The 17,425-nt window shown below is 42.9% G+C and overlaps 1 protein-coding gene across 1 annotated transcript in view; it reads right to left on the minus strand.

The window, feature by feature from the left end:
* Nucleotides 1-17,425, minus strand: part of hs3st4 (heparan sulfate (glucosamine) 3-O-sulfotransferase 4) — a 248,189-nt gene that overhangs the window by 152,230 nt on the left and 78,534 nt on the right. The window lies entirely within an intron of this gene.

A 17,425-nucleotide genomic window follows, 5' to 3' on the forward strand; every position in this document is an offset into this window, starting at 1 on the left:
AATCCTCTGTCATTTCTTCAACACTCCTTCCAACAATTCCCATATCCCTCACTCTTAACATCAATTACCTTCCAATCTTCCATACACGTATTCCACCTTCTTCCCCAATCCATCAGACAACTAACTATCTGCTCTCCATTTCATCCAACCCAACCTCCAATGTCTCCCCATATCCCACACTATGCATCTTACTTCCCAAGCCACTTATACTGGGTCCCTTCCTATTTATTCTTCTCTTAGTTAGAGATACAGCACGGTAACAGGTCCATTCAGTCCAACAAGCCCAAGTCATACAACTGCACCCATGTGACCAATTAACCTCCCAACCCATACATTCTCTTTGGAAACTGGAGCACCCACGGAGTCATGGAAAAAACGTAAAAACTTACAGACATAGGCGGAAATGGACCAGGGTTGCTGGTGCTGTAATTGTGTTATGCTACTGTGCTGCCATAGGATTTATTCCCCAATTACAATCTCCACCTTCTCTCACTCCTTGCCCTCATGTTTTCCCACAACTATCATCCCGCCCCTTCAAGCTATAATCCTGCATTCCCAACTTCTATTATTTTTCCATTCCACCTTCCATCACCGTTTCGTATTATTCATCTGAGTTCCTCTTTTGTACATATCCCACTGTTTTGCCTTCCATTATCTTCCCATAGTCTTCATCCTCACCTTCCTCAAAATGCTTCGCAATCTTCCATTTCCACTTGTTACACACCCAAGTTTTTAATCTCCTAACTCCCACGTTCCATCTTCATCCCCTTCCCCCCATCTCATCTTCTCAACACCTTTTATTCTCCCCCCACATTCTACATCCTGACCATCCATTTTTCCCATATTCCACATCCCCACTTCTTTTTCTCGCAATATCCCCCATGGTCAGGATCCTTTCCTTTTAATATTGTTCCCCATCTTCCTTCACAAACCCACATTCTCATCTTCCATCATGTTCCTGTACCTCACTCATCGTCTATGCTAAACAGTCCTACCTTCCACCTTCTCCCATGTCCCTCCATCCATTCCCTAAAACATGCCACCATTGACATATATGGGCCGTTTATAAAAATTCTAAATATACTTCTTCTGAAGTACTTTCACTGCAACCTGCAGCTTGCAATTTCCCATTAAAAAACGTACTTTTGAACAATCTTAATGAACTAGCCATTTCACAATCTTCTTAAGGTCTCAGCGGACTTAAATCTCAAGCATGTAGGTACAACATCTTTAAGGAGATGAAGCTACATCCCCAAAAGAGATGAAGTTGGGGAGGACTCTAATCCAGACTAAAACAAACAGCCATGAAACTTCCTCTACCTGTTATCTTGTCAGCAAATGTACAGTTGTTGGAGAACAAGATTAGGCAAGATTGGAGGGAAATGGGGATTTGAGGCATTCTGTGTTTCACGGAGATATGGCTCCCTCAGGACACATTAGAATTGGCAATCAGACACAAGGGCTTCTCAATACACAGGACTGCAGATTCTGAGAAGGCAAGTGGTGTATCATGATAAGCTCTTTGTGGTGTTCAGACACAGTGGTCTTGTTTCACTCTTGATACCCTGACCTGGAGCATCTAATGATTTAGAGCTGACCATTCTGCTTACCAAGGGAGTTCTCCTCCATGATCCTGACTGTAGTTTACATACCACCAAAGGCTGAATTTAAACAAGTTCTCAAGGAAATAAGTGCAGCCATCAGCAAACAAGAAACAGCCAACCCTGAAGCCTTTCAAATCATTGCAGGGGTCTTCAATTAGGCTGGCTTGAAGAAATCGCTGCCCAATTATCATCAATGTATAAGCTGCAGCACCCGAGTTCCCAAAACACTGGAGCAATGCTATACCACAATTAGGAATTCTGACCAGTCAATGCCTAGACCGCAGTTTGGGAAATGTGATCACTTGGCTGTCCTTCTCAGCATTGAGCACGTATACATGGAGCGTTGTTCCAGGAAAACAGCAACCATCATCAAGGATCCCCACCACACAGGACATGCTCCCTTCTTGCTGTTACCATCAGGAATAAGGTACAGGAGCCTCAGGACCTACTCCAACAGGTCCAGGAACAGTTATTACTCCCCTCCCCCCCAACCATGAAGCTCTTGGACCAGCCTCACACATCACTGAACTGTTCCCACAACCAATGCACTCACTTTCAAGGACTCTTCATCTCATGTTCTTGATATTTATTGCTTACTTATTATTATTATTATTAATATTGTTGTTGCTTTATAAAATTTTCTTTTAGCATTTGCAGATTTTGTTGTCTTTTACACATTGGTCGTTTGTCTGTCCTGCTGGGTGTAGTCTTCCATTGATTCTATTTTGTTTCTTGTATTTACTGCGAATGCACACAAAATGAATCTCCAGGTAGTATGTGCTGACATATATGTACTTTGATAATCTATTTACTTCGAACTTTGAACCATTCCCCATCTATGACTTTTACATTACCTTTTTAGAATCTTTCCTGCTGCCCTCTCCTTTACTTTAATTCACTAGCAACAGCATTCTTTCTTTTCCTAGTTTCCCCATTTACCTTCCTCTTCTGATGTCTAAACTTTCTTCAAAGAGTAGCAACTTGTTTTTACTCATCCTTTTTTCAGAATTTTAGACATCAGCTGGAATCGCCATTTGATTTTCTTCTTAAAGGGGAAAATGTGGGAGCTGAAAGATCAAACATCCCCTTTAAGAGGGCTTAATGAGATCCTGTCCATTTAATATTTGTGTACCTATTTTAATTTGTGTACCCGAATGGGCAAACACGTTCACTTTTCCTGACAGTGATTTAATTGTAGCTTATGATCAATATGGCTCTACCCATTAAATATCTCCTGGTTTCTATAAATCACTGATAGCTGACAGCAAGTGTGGTTGGTCCAAGGAGTAAAATATAATTTATGGTTTAGTGAAGTAAATTCAGTGTCTGTAGCAGGCTTTGAACCTATTTTTCCCCGTGCTTGAGACAAAATATGCTGTTTAAACTGCAGTAAGAACAGAAGCCAAGAGAGCTCACTGAATAAACTTAGCTCGCAATCTGAACCGGGGATTAATGAGGTAAATGAATTAAACACCTGGGACTATAGTAGGGTTTTACTTTTATTCACAAAAATTTTCAGTCTTTAAGTTAATTTCTTTTTTTTTGAGGCATTGTAAGTGTTGTTACTTTGATGTACCTGTGTTATTTTTGAAAAATAATAACAATAAAAAGATTTGAAAATAAAAATATTTTAGAAGCTCTCTGTATGACGCATGGCTCCGGGGTTGTACCCCCAATGGGTTTCTTTTTTTCTCTCACTTTTCTTGCATAGTAGGGGGTTTTTTTATTCACAAAAATGTTCAATCTTTAAGATAATTTCTTTCTTTTTGAGGCATTGTAGATGTTGTTACTTCGATGCACCTGTGTTATTTTTGAACAATAATAATAATAACAATAAAAAGATTTGAAAAGAATTAAACATCTGGGGACGATGATGGAGTACCAGTAAACTCCTCCATCCCCCGGATAAAAGTGGCATGGTCTTCTTGTCGCCTTCTGCTTCTCTCCCCATCCCTCCAGATCGTCAGCTGCGTGTAGCGTCACAAGAACCGGGCAGTCTTCTACAGCGTGGTCAAGCAGAGCCCTCAGCAGGCTATTGGTAGTGGGAGTCTCTATATCCACCATCATGGGCAGAAATTCTAGATAGAAATTCCTTTCTTTCCTAGCGGACAATTTTCCTAGTTGGGAAAATTGTGGCATTCCTGTTGCCTCCTTAACTGGGATTAAACGTTCAGCACAGAGGAGTGGGCCCCATCCAGAGCAAAAAGCAAGCCTCAGTTGCTCATGTTTACCAATGTGGTTGTCGGCTGGCCGTGTGCATGGTATTAATCATGGAATGTGCTGGGCCTCAGTGTTTTCACACTTTGCCTTGCTTCCCAAGTCAATGGGCCCAGGTTCAATTCCTTGTGGAATCCCAGCTTCTCAGATAGCCGCCTTGGTGTAGGAGGTAACACTGGCATGGATAGAAGATTGGCTGGCTAATGGGAAAAGGAGCAGGTACAAATGAGTCTTTTATTGGTTGGCAAGTGGAAGGCTGTGAAGGCATGTTTGCTAAATTTGCTAATTGCCATCAGTGAAAAGAGCAATATGTAGAGGTTACAAGAAGCTATAAAACGATAGAGGTAGGTTAAGTGAGTGGGTGAAGGTCTGGCAAATGGAGTGCATTGTGGGAAAATGGCAGGAAAAATAAATTATGAAATATATTACTAAAGGGTGAGAGTTTACAGAACTCTGAGATGCAGAGGGACCTTGTTCTCATGCATGATTAGCAAAAGGCTAATACACAGGTACAGCAAGTAATTAGGAAAGCTAACAGTTTATTACCATTTTTTATAAGGGGAATTGAAAGCATAAGTATCAGAATCAAAAGCAGAAGCAGGTTTAATATCACTGGCATATGTCATGAAATTTGTTGCTTTGCAGCAGTAGTGTGTTGCAATACATAATAATAAAAATATTAATTACAACAGGTATATATACTGCATTTAATAAAAATAATTAAATTAGTGCAAAAGTGAGGAAAAAATTCTGAGGTAATGTTCATGGGGTCATTCAGAAATCTGAAGTTATGCTGCAGTTCTGTAGAGCACTGGTGAGACCACATCTGGAGTACTGTGGGCAGTGTTGACTTCCTTGTTTAAGGAGGGATATTGGCAAAGGTTTAGATAAACTTTACTAGATTGTGGCGTCAAGTAGAAGGGTGGTTGTGTGAGGAAGGACGGGGCAAGCTCTGCTTGTATCCACTGGAGTTTAGAGCAGGGGATTTAATTGAAGATTTTAATGTGGTGAGAACCTTTCCCCTTCAGGGAGAATCTACAAATGAGTTACAGTTTTGAAATAAGGGTTTAGTAATTTAAAATAGAGATGAAGGGACAGTTTTGCCCAAACAGCATTGAGAACCTTTGAACCCTTACTCAAAGGCCACTTGAAATATTTAAATGTAGCACCGTTTATCTGTGTTTAGTGACACCGCCGAAGTGTAACATTCAAAATTCATCTCCATTGAGACTGGCCACCTCATTGTTTTAAATGGCAATTAGTTCTGTTCAATCACAGAGGAGCTAATACTGAAGGCTTCACAGGAATTTGTTTAAGGAGCTATTTCTTATGTGTTTTTAGACCGAATGCTACACAACCCTCCAGAAAATAACCATTTCAACTCCCCCCCCCCCCACCCCACCCCCATCACTTTCATCTTTCTCTGTTCCTTTTTTGTTTCACCCTCTCTTTTCCCCTGTCTGGATACAATGAACAGCGACTTTGCCACACAACTATTACTGTAGAGGCACAGGCTCATACTCAAGAAGATCTAGCCTCCCAATATGGCAGCTTCAATAAAATGCAAAGAAAAATAAGCCAGGTATTTTAAAGTAAACTGGGACCTGTCTTTTGTAAGAATCCTAAGCAACAAGCAAGATGCTGGAGGACCTCAAGTAGTCACACAGTATCTGTGGAGAGAAATGATCAAATATTTCATGTAGCCTGAAAGACGATATGAGGGGAGATGGCCAGTATAAAGAGGTGAGGAGAAGGGTGGAGCAAGAACTAGCAAGTGATAGATTGGACAGGGTGAGGAGGGATGATTAGACAGATGGAGGAGGGAAACATGAAGTGGAAGGTACAGGAAACAAAGAGCTGCAGATAATTAAATCTGATAGGAAAGGAGGTGGAGCATGGAACTGATTGAGGGAGGCAGGGAAGGGAGATAGGAACAGTAGGGGGAAGAGACCCAGTGGGAGACAAGAGCTGGGAAGTAAACACAAAGTGCACTGCAGATACTGTGGTCAAATCAAGACGTTCAAAAAAGCTGGATGAACTCAGCAGGTCGGGCAGCATCCGTTGAAAGAAGCAGACAACGTTTCGGGTCGAGACCCTTCTTGTTAGGTAAATCCAGATGAGGATGTGCAGATGGAGGAGGGAAGAGTGGAAATGTGTACTGAAGCTACAGAGAGAGTAAGAATTATAGGGGTAGGAACCTGCTATCATTGGTCCGCTGGAATATTATATAACTTCAGTCCCAGCCCAATAGGAATGACTCCAAACTCTACCAAGACCATCTCAGCACAGCATGGAATGGGGAACAATTACTGGCCTTGCCAACCATGTTCACATGCTGATTATGAGTATAAAAATATTATTTCAAGGAGTATATAACCACAATAATGATTGAATATTCACTATTAATAACCAATGAGAAGCTGGCAAGCTGCCCTTAAGGCCAGTAATTAAGCACAATGGTAGTCCAGACAGCTGTAGTGAGAGGCAACTCAGTGATTGAAAGAAATCCTGTTTATTCTGAATTTCTCCACTCAGTCTGTTTTACTCTCTCATAAATATATTCAGCAATAAAATTTAATCTAATCATTATATATGAAGACAATCAGACATGTTTTCCAGACAAAACAGCTATGATTACAAATTCTTTTTCCAAAGGCAATACTTAACTTCCAACCTTCCCTAAGGCGGGCTCGCCGAGGCAGGTAACACTCCCAGAGAGGCTGAGAGCTGTACCTGGCTATGTTATGAATAAGCTCCAAGCTGTACTTGCTGTTGGTGAATATATGATTTTGTGCCGTATGCTGTGGACATGCTTCCCTCTCTAACATTAGCCAATTTGCAGTACAATGAGTAGCCATTGTAAAGAAGGGTTTCCACTTTTGCAGGGGAGAGTGAACCCTCAGAGCTTGGGGGAGCTCTGTTAGCTCAATAACAACCAGCAGAATGGCATCCTTTCTGCTTTCCCCTTCTGGCCACTCTGCAGTCATCCTTGCTGTACTTCAAATGAAGAAAGGCAGAGGCAACAGCCTGCCTGGGGCCTATGCCGTCCTCACCCAGTCGACTCTCTTTCCAGATGGAAGCTCTGGGCACCAGCTAGAAGCAAACACAGAACCTCTAGAGAGAGTCATAGTGTCTCCAACACAGACGGGCCCTTTGGCCCACCAAATCCACAGTATTCCTGCTATTAAGTACCCACTTACACTAACTCCATCGTACTCACCCCCGCCCCACATTCCACTCAACTTTACGTCTTTCACACACAGAGTATTCCGGCCCTTCGAGCCACACCGCACAGATTCTACCACTCCCCTACACATCAGGCGCAATCTACTGGGGACAATGAAGCTACCAACCTGCACGCCTTTGGCATGTGGGAGGACACTGGAGAATGTGGAGACCAGCAAACTCCACATCAACAGCACCAGAGGACAGCCTGAACTTGTGTCACTGGAACCATGAGGTGACAGCCCTGCTGATCATGACAACTGATCCTAGGAATCAACTGACTTAAGTAATGGAATACAAGGATCAAATATAATAAATATTAAAGCCCCTCCCCCATCTCTTTGAGGGCAGAACAGAAGTAGGGCATTTATCCTTTGAGGGCAAGATAGAAGTATGGCATTTACCCTTTGAAGGCAGAACAGAAGTAGGGCATTTATCCTTTGAGGGCAAGATAGAAGTATGGCATTTACCCTTTGAGGGCAGAACAGAAGTAGGGCATTTACTCTTTGAGGGCAAAACAGAAGTAGGGCATTTACCCTTTAAGAGAAGAAGAGTAGTTGTTTGAAGGTGGTGTGTTACTAAAATGCTCGTGAGTGAAAAAACAGTTCCAGAGTCTCCCAGTCAATTCTCTCACCGAACAAACAATCCTCAAACAAGAAGAGCTTTTCATGTGACTTCTAATACAGCCTTTACGGTACAGGTGATTGTTGGAACCCTGTGCTTCACCAAGCATATTTTTATTATAATATAATTAGAAAGGAAATGTGCAGCATATCAGCTATTGTCTGTGAGAAACAGACCCTGACTGTAAAATACAGACAGAGCTAAAGGATGTGCTGACAATCACTTCTATACACACCCCACAATTCAGCGCCCAGTAAACACCAGCCCTTGTAATCACTGTCACAGCAAACAATTGACTATTATGTATGCTGCTTTTCAACACAGCAAGGGATCATTTGCCACTCCTCTCAAAGAAATACACATTCTGCCATTATGCATCTTTGTCTATTGAGATTCACCATCATCTTGACAATCTTTCTACTCTGTTACAGCCCTTTTTACCTCTATGTTTCTAATCCTTCCCTCTCAACTTGTCTCAAAATCTCCTCTTGTTGCCCATTGCTCTGGGAATTGGCACAGACTCAGTGAATCACATGGCCCCTTTCAGTTCATGAAATAAATATGATGTTATCTTCCACATCTTTTCCGATGTTCTCTTTATCTCCCCCTGACTCACCCTTTCATTTCTTATTAATTTTCCTTCCTTCTCCCCCACTGTCCCTACTCCTACACGCAGTATGTAATCTTTACACTTTACCCTTCTCACTTTCTCTTTCTTTACTCCTTCCTCATCACCAGCTCTCCTTTCTCGCTGCATTCAACACTGGGGTCACAAATTATTATGTTTGTGACTTCAAAACATTAAACTAATTCAAACAAAGACACAGGAGTCGGAAATGCGGATCTAACTTTGAGTTTACACACATATCACGTGGTAGCCTGATGGCGTATGCAATATTTTTAAATACAACCTGCAATGAATTATTTAAATAAACAAGAATGCTTACTCAAATATATATACAAGATTACTCAAATATTATTGAAATATTAAACACAGAACTGTTTAACTATAAACCCAAACTCAATAGAGAATGCATCTCAACTACGTACACGATATAACTACCATATACAGACATTCACAGCACAGTAAATTTTAAATTGTACCACTCAGGCCTAAAGATTTAATCACTGTGGAGGCTCTCTTACTCTTGTGGGATAAATCCTTTCCTAACAGGTGAGACCAGTGGCTGTGAAATAATCTCAGGTTTGAGGCCTCTTCCATGGTGGTTGTAGGAGTTGGCTCTGAGATTGCAGGAAAGCAGGAAGTGGTTCTGACAGCAGTAGCCAACTTCCTTCCTCTTCCTTCTTCTTCCTCTAGTTTGTGCCTCTTGATCTTCAGAAGGTGTTTTTAGTGCACAGGAGTATTCTTTTATAAATCCTCCTATTGCTCCCTTTATGATCTGTTCTCTGCTCTTGGTTTCCTCATCCACAACATCATCTGATAAATTCTCTGTTTTCGTATCTCTGTTGACTCCTTTCTTTTTGGCTTTCCATTCATCCAGCTGGGCTTTGGTCTTTGCATCTACTTTTACAAGCAGCTTTTTTTAAACTCTATGTTCTTTGCTGCTTTTTTATATTTCAAATAGCACTAAAATATTAAAATCACAACTTAATTCCTTCAATGATGAATATTTATCCAGGGGTTAAAGCAGCATCTGCACATTCTATCTCTTTCCAAAGTTCTGCCTCATTGCCTTGGAGCAAGCTAAACTTTGGAAGTGTGACCAATGGGCATGTTGAACTGTTTGCCCTCCTGTACATTCATCAGCCTCCCTTTCCCTCCCTTCTCTTCCCCCTGCATTGTGTTCCACCAAATTCTCCCAGGGCAACAAATTGTACAGCAGCAGCCAATAGTAGCTTGCTTTCCCTGCTCTCTTTTGTTGAAAAGTTGCTTTTGTTAAATAATTTATTGATTTATAACAAAAGCTAATACACAGAGGTAAATTACCATAGTGTACACTGTCAGACTAGACACAAACTCAGCCCAATTGCAGTCATTTTATTGCAAGCTCTTGCCCAGTCTAGAGTTTATTCTTGACATTGATCTGGTGACCAATCATCCCATCTTTGATACTGGGAATTTCAGGGATTCTGCTCAATAAATAAAGGTTCTTGAACCAACCAGCAAAACCCCAATCACTACGCTTTAGCAACATGAAGACCACTTTGCAGTTAAACTTCTTTTTGTTATAGTTGTGGTTCCTTGTAAATGTTGTATGCAATTTAATATATGTTTTTCTTATGAATGCTGCTTTTAGGATGCGATGTGCCTCTGACACTGCCACTGCATTTGTGCAAACTTGACTTTGACTGGGAACATTCTCACTCAGATGTTAGAAGGGAACTGTTCACAGAGGGTAGGCACAAGGTGAATGGAGGGTGGGTGCAGGATGAAGTGTGGGACGACAGAGGGAAAGCAAACAGATAAAATGCTGGAGGAACTCGGCAGACCAGCCAGCATCTATGGAAAAAAAAACCTTCGGCAGGTTTTGGCCCAAAGTGTTGACAGAACTTTTATTCCATAAATGCTGCCTGGCCTACTGAGTTCCTCCAGCATTTTGTGTGTGTTGCTCGGTTTTTCAGCATTTGTGCACAGAGGTTGGAAAAAGCAACACAACATCATAAACCAGCGAGTTGTTTGTTATGTCTCCCCTCTCGCTGTGAAACAGGACTCCTCTTTTACCCTTGTTCGGGGGAGAGAGCCTGTGATATGTCCAATTGCCAGGTGAACAAGTCTGGGTCTTTATTGATGCTTTGCTGCACGCCTGAGTGCTCGGTGGGGAACGTCGATGCTTTTTTGCTGGTGGTGGTGGGGGGGGTACGTTGCCTTGGTGTTGCTTGTGCGTGGGAGGGGGGAGCTGGGGGGGGCCTTTGGGGTTCTAACATTTAACTGTCATTCATTCTTTGGAGCACTCCTCTGTTTCCATGGATGTTTGTGAAGAAAAACAATTTCAGGATGTATATTGTATACATTTCTGACATTAAACGTACCAATTGACCTATCAATCTGCAGATTTTCTCTTGTAGAGAGAAAGCAAACTTCGGTGAAGGGAGGGAGGAGTGGCACGAGTTGAGGTTCAGAAATGCTGGTCTGCTGAGAGAAGATGAAGCAAGAGGGTAGGATGGAGAATGGGATTGAGAGGGATAGTAAATCAGTCACGAAGTAATAGTGGAGCAGACTTGATGGGCTGAATAGCCTACTTTTTCTCCTGCCTAATGTACTTGCAGACTTTTGGAAGAAAGGATTAGGGAGGGAAAGGTAAGGAGGATGCTTTCTAGTGACTGCAGCTTGGCCCAAATCTCATTCTCTTCGAAGGCTGCTTGTCGCTCTGCAAGGTTATTGGCTCCTATCCACAGCCGTTTCTATCTACCCTCTTCTACTTCTGCCACTTCCTCCAGTGCCCCTTCACTGTTACTGAGACTCTCTCTGATAGCATTCTGATGCTGGGGGCCCTCCTGTTGAAAAGGGTCATTGACAATCAGGGCCATCGAAGGCTGAGTCTGCTCCGGGAAGACACACCATTGGATAATTGTCTTGCCTTTGACATCTCCAGTGAATCCCAGGGGCTGCAACTTCAGTTTGCCAGTCTTTTCAGTGTCAATTATAAGCTAATTGTTAAATACCGTATATTGATGTTTCCAGTATTATCTAAATGTGTCCTCAGCTCTGGCAGTTTACTTTCAATGTTTGTTGCCAGCAGCTAAGGCACTGGGTTGGGCAAAACAAAACAAACAGTAATCAGTATTAAAGTGGCTGGGTCTTTCTGTTCTTCTCGCATTCTCTTGCCTTTATCACACTGCACTAATGGAGAGGCTGAGTTTGTTTTCACTTGGGCCTTGTTAAAATCCCCCAAAATGATGGGGCAGGCATCAGGTTCGTGCCTGTTATGTACATCACTCAGTTAGTCTAGAGCCTGTTCGACTTTGGCCTGAGGTGCAATGTACACCACTACCGAGATGATCGCTGAAATCTCCTGCGACAGGTAAAAGGGACGACACTTGATGGTGAGATGCTCCAGGTCGACTGAGCTCCATCGTGGGCTCCGGACTACGTGGTATCCAGGACAGCTTCAAGGAGCAATGCTGCAAAAAGGCAGCATCCATCATTAAGGACCCCCATCACCTAGGACATGACCTGTTCTCATTGCTACCATCAGGAAGAGGTACAGGAGGCTGAAGGCAGACATTCAATGATTCAGGAACAGCTTCTCCCCGTTTTGACCTGATATTTTCTTTTAAGGGTCAGTTTGAAACTGTATTTAATAACTATCTGGAGAAGGTATTCTGCACTGTTTTAGTACATTAAAGATGCTTTAATTGTTGTTTAATTGCCAGCTGAGAGATCTGATGCTTTTGCTGTGTCTAGGTTAATGCAGTGAGGTTTAATGCAGAGTATGAGGACTAAAGACAGAGGCTAAACCCATTACTCCTCACTGATTAAAACCTCGGGCGAGGTTGAAATTGACGAGGATGAGAGCAGAAGGCGAGAGGATGTTCAACGCGGTCAGCCTGCTTTGACCAGTCTCCCTCTCCCTCTCGCTCGCTGCTGTCAGAGGAAGGCGCAGGGGTCTTCCTCATGCCTCGAGGTTTGATCGGCATGGCTCATGGCTCTGGTCTCATTCTGGAGGACTCTGCGGTTCATGTTTCTGTGTTTTGCACGATGTGGTCAGGCTGCTTTGGCACGGTCTGGCCCTGCAGTCTGCAGCCAACAAACAACACAGCACCAAACTGAACACGCCTGGACTGTTTTGAGGACCCTGTGGTTTGATGTTTAATACTCTGTGTGTTACTCACTCACTTTCTGCTGTTTGGACAACCTCTTCTTTTTTTTTGAGTGTAGGACATTTGCAGTTTTCTTTGAATAGATTCCATGGTGTTTCTTGGTTTTGTCCTGCCTGCGGAAGGACAAATCTCAGCATTGTATACACTGTGCATACTTTTTGATAATAACTGTACTTTGAATCCTTGATGTAGCTCTTTACTGTTCTAGCAGCGGTACAGCGCGGAGAGAGATCTCTTAGCCGACTGAGTTCATGCTGATCGTCAAGTACCTATTTCTTCTAGTCCTACACTGACCCCATTTTCACTTCCCCTCACTTCCATGGAGATCCTGCTGTAGCTGTACAAAATGGCTGTTGTACATCTGTGGTCACCACACTACAGGGAGGATGTGGTAGCAACAGAGTGAATATGGAGGACGTTCACCAGGACATTGTCTGGAATGGACAGCTCTTATAAGAGTGGGTTTTGGAACACAGGAGGCTGAGGGGTGACCTTATAGAGGTTTACAACATTATGAGGGGCATTGATAGAACAGATAATCAAGAGTCTTTTCCTCAGGTCAGGGAATCCAGAACGAAAAGACTTGGCTTTAAGGTAGAAAGGGAGAAATTTAACTGAGATCTGAGTTAGTCGGAAGCACCAAGGGAGGTACTGGAGGCAGGTCACTTACAACTTTGGTGGCAAAGGAGTGGGCTCAAAGCAGGCAAATGGGATTAGGATAGAGAGGTATCACTGTGAGGACCATATCTGTGCTGTGTGTTTCTGATTCTGTAATTCAACAAAGTCCCCCCCCACCCCCGGATTCCACCACTCATCCGCACACCAGAGGCAATACACAGCAGCTAAATGAATCTACCATCTTACATGTCTTTGGAACGTGGGAGGAAAATGGAGTACTCGGAGGAATCTCGCACAAACATGCAAGCACCACAACAACAGGTTAGGACTGAATCTGTGCTGCATTCACCTGCAATATGATTAAACGCAGCAGCTTCCACCTAGATACACCACACCCTACCAGCCCCACTGTCTACCCAACCATAGAACTGGTAAGAGGACATGAGCTTTGAAACATCTCTAACCCCTGGATTATAAAAGTGATCCACGACACCAGAATGCTGGTGCCACAGCCCACTCAGGAGAGCAATCAGCTGGACAGATACCCCAACCAAAGTGTTGAACAGCTCTGTCAATGGTGCGACCAGCTGTCAATTAAATAAAGTGTTGCTGGACGCATTGGCCATGTGTAGGGAGCTGCAGTTAACAGATGGTGTTGACATTATGTCAAACTCAATGCTGAGCCTTATCTCACAGGCAAAGACCTCCCAAAGAGAAGAGATGGCAAAGACCTGCGAGAATCTGATGGGTGTGGCCCAGACAATGCATACATTTTGTAACTAAACTTGAACTTACTTGACATTGATAGCAACAGAATGTACCCTCCAGTTCTTGTATAATGGCCTGATGATGAGTTCATGTTTATTTCCTACCAGACTCCCCAGCTTCACTTCAGGTGAGGTAAGGCCGAGTAAGCTCCTTTAATTAATCTAATTAGCTTAGGAGTAGGTAATGGAGGCAGCAGTTAGGGCAGCTGAGTGCTCCGTTTGCAGTATGTGGGAAGTCAGGGCGAGCACTGCCGTCCCTGATGGCTACACCTGCAAAAGGTGCATCCAACTGCAGCTCCTGACAAACCGTGTTAGGGAGCTGGAGCTGGAGCTGGATAAACTTCGGATCATTCGGGAGGTAGAGGCAGAGATAGACAGGAGTTTCAGGGAGATAGTCAACCCTAAGAGCCAGGAGACAGGTAGTTGGGTGACTGTCAGGAGAGGGAAGGGGAATAGACAAGAGGAGCAGAGCACCACTGTGGCCGTTCCCATCAACAATAAGTATACTGTGGGGCGACCTACCAGGGACAAGTTGCAGTGGTTGCGTCTCTGGCACCGAGACTGGACCCTCAGCTCAGAAGGGAAGGAGAGAAAAGAGGAGAGCAGTAGTGATTGGGGATTCGATAGTGAGGGGGACAGATAGGAGGTTCTGTGGAAGAGATCGAGAATCTCAGATGGTCTGTTGCCTCCCTGGTGCCAGGGTCCGCGATATCTCGGATCGAGTTCTCAGTATTCTCAAGAGGGAGGGTGAGCAGCCGAATGTCGTGGTCCATGTAGGGAGCAATGACGTGGGTAGAAAGAGTAAGGAGGTCCTGAAAGGTGAGTTTAGGGAGCTAGGTGCCAAGTTAAAGGACAAGACCTCCAGGATAGCAATCTCAGGATTGCTACCAGTGCCACGTGCAGGTGGGTTTAGAAATAGTAAGATAGCGCAGATCAACATGTGGCTGAAGACATGGTGCAGGACAGAGGGCTTCAGACTTATAGATAATTGGGCAGTTTTCCAGGGAAGGTGGGACCTGTTCCGGTGGGATGGTTTACATCTGAACTGGAGGGGGACAAATATTCTTGCAGGTAGGTTTGCTAGAGAGGCTCCAGTGGATTTAAACTAGATATGAGGGGGGAGGGGAACCAGAGTGTAGGAACAGATGTATGGGAGAAGGAAGCAAAAGACAGTATAGTTCTTTGTACTGATAGAGATAAACAGAGAGGAAGAGGTGGTGAATTTCTTAAATGCATTTATTTTAATGCTAGGAGCATTGTAAGAAAGGTGGATGAGCTTAGAGCATGGATTAATACCTGGAAATACGATGTTGTAGCTATTAGTGAAACATGATTGCAGGAGGGGTGTGATTGGCAACTAAATATTCCTGGACTTTATTGCTTTAGGTGTGATAGAATCAGAGGGACAAGAGGGGGAGGAGTTGCATTGCTTGTCAGAGAAAATATTACAGCGGTGCTCTGGCAGCATAGATTAGAGGGTTCGTCTAGGGAGACTATTTGAGTGGAACTGAGAAATGGGAAAGGTGTAGTAACACTTATAGGGGTGTATTATAGACCACCTAATGGGGAGCAAGAATTGGAGGAGCAAATTTGCAAGGAGATAGCAGATATTTGTAGTAAGCACAGGGTTGTGATTGTGGGAGATTTTAATTTTCCACACATAGATTGGGAAGCCCATACTGTAAAAGGGATGGATGGGTTGGAGTTTGTAAAATGTGTGCAGGATAGTTTTTTGCAGCAGTACATAGAGGTACCAACTAGAGAAGGGGCAGTGTTGGATCTTCTGGTAGGGAATGAAATAGGTCAGGTGACGGAGGTATGTGTTGGGGAGCACTTCGGGTCCAGTGATCACAATGCCATTAGTTTCAATATAATTATAGAGAAGGATAGGACTGGACCCAGGGTTAAGATTTTTGATTGGAGAAAGGCTAACTTTGAGGCAATGCGAAAGGATTTAGAAGGAGTGGATTGGGACAATTTGTTTTATGGGAAGGATGTAATAGAGAAATGGCAGTCATTTAAAGGTGAAATTTTGAGGGTACAGAATTATTATGTTCCTGTTAGATTGAAAGGAAAGGTTAAAAGTTTGAGAGAGCCATGGTTTTCAAAGGATATTGGAAACTTGGTTAGGAAAAAGAGAGATATCTACAATAAATATAGGCAGCATGGAGTAAATGAGGTGCTCGAGGAATATAGAGAATGTAAGAAGAATCTTAAGTAAGAAATTAGAAAAGCTAAAAGAAGATACGAAATTGCTTTGGCAAGTAAGGTGAAAATAAATCCAAATGTTTTCTACAGTTATATTAATAACAAGAGGATAGTGAGGGATAAAATTGGTCCCTTAGAGAATCAGAGTGGATAGCTATGTGTGGAGCCGAAAGAGATGGGGGAGATTTTGAACAATTTCTTTTCTTCGGTATTCACTAAGGAGAAGGATATTGAATTGTGTAAGGTAAGGGAAACATATAGGGAAGTTATGGAAACTATGACGATTAAAGAGGAGGAAGTAATGGCGCTTTTAAAGAATATAAAAGTAGATAAATCTCCAGGTCCTGACAGGATATTCCCTAGGACCTTGAAGGAAGATAGTGTAGAAATAGCAGGGGCTCTGACAGAAATATTTCAAATGTCATTAGAAATGGGGATGGTGCCGGAGGATTGGCGTATTTCTCATGTGGTTCCATTGTTTAAAAAGGGTTCTAAGAGTAAACCTAGTAATTATAGGCCTGTCAGTTTGATGTCAGTGATGCGTAAATTAATGGTAAGTATTCTTAGAGATGGTACATATAATTACCTGGATAGACAGGGTCTGATTAGGAACAGTCAACATGGATTTGTGCATGAAAGGTCATGTTTGACAAATCTTATTGAATTTTTTGAAGAGGTTACGAGGAAAGTTGACAAGGGTAAAGCAGTGGATGTTGTCTATATGGACTTCGGTAAGGCCTTTGACAAGGTTCCACATGGAAGGTTAGTTAGGAAGGTTCAATTGTTAGGTATTAATATTGAAGTAGTAAAATGGATTCAATAGTGGCTGGATGGGAGATGCCAGAGAGTAGTGGTGGATAACTGTTTGTCAGGTTGGAGGCTGGTGACTAGTGGTGTGCCTCAGGGATCTGTACTGGGTCCAATGTTGTTTGTCATATACATTAATGATCTGGATGATGGGGTGGTAAATTGGATTAGTAAGCATGCAGATGGTACTAAGGTAGGTGGCGTTGTGGATAATGAAGTAGGTTTTCAAAGTTTGCAGAGAGATTTAGGCCAGTTAGAAGAGTGGGCTGAGTGATGGCAGATAGAGTTTAATGCTGATAAGTGTGAGGTGCTACATTTTGGTAGCAATAATCCAAATAGGACATACATGGTAAATGGTAGGGCATTGAGGAATGCAGTAGAACAGAGTGATCTAGGAATAATGGTGCATAGTTCCCTGAAGGTGGAATCTCATGTGGATAGGGTGATGAAGAAAGCTTTTGGTATGTTGGCCTTTATAAATCAGAACATTGAGTATAGGAGTTGGGATGTAATGTTAAAATTGTACAAGGCATTGGTAAGGCTGAATTTGGAGTATTGTGTACAGTTCTGGTC

The sequence above is a fragment of the Hemitrygon akajei genome, chromosome 11 (genome assembly GCF_048418815.1).
Source record: "Hemitrygon akajei chromosome 11, sHemAka1.3, whole genome shotgun sequence".
NCBI lineage: Eukaryota > Metazoa > Chordata > Chondrichthyes > Myliobatiformes > Dasyatidae > Hemitrygon > Hemitrygon akajei.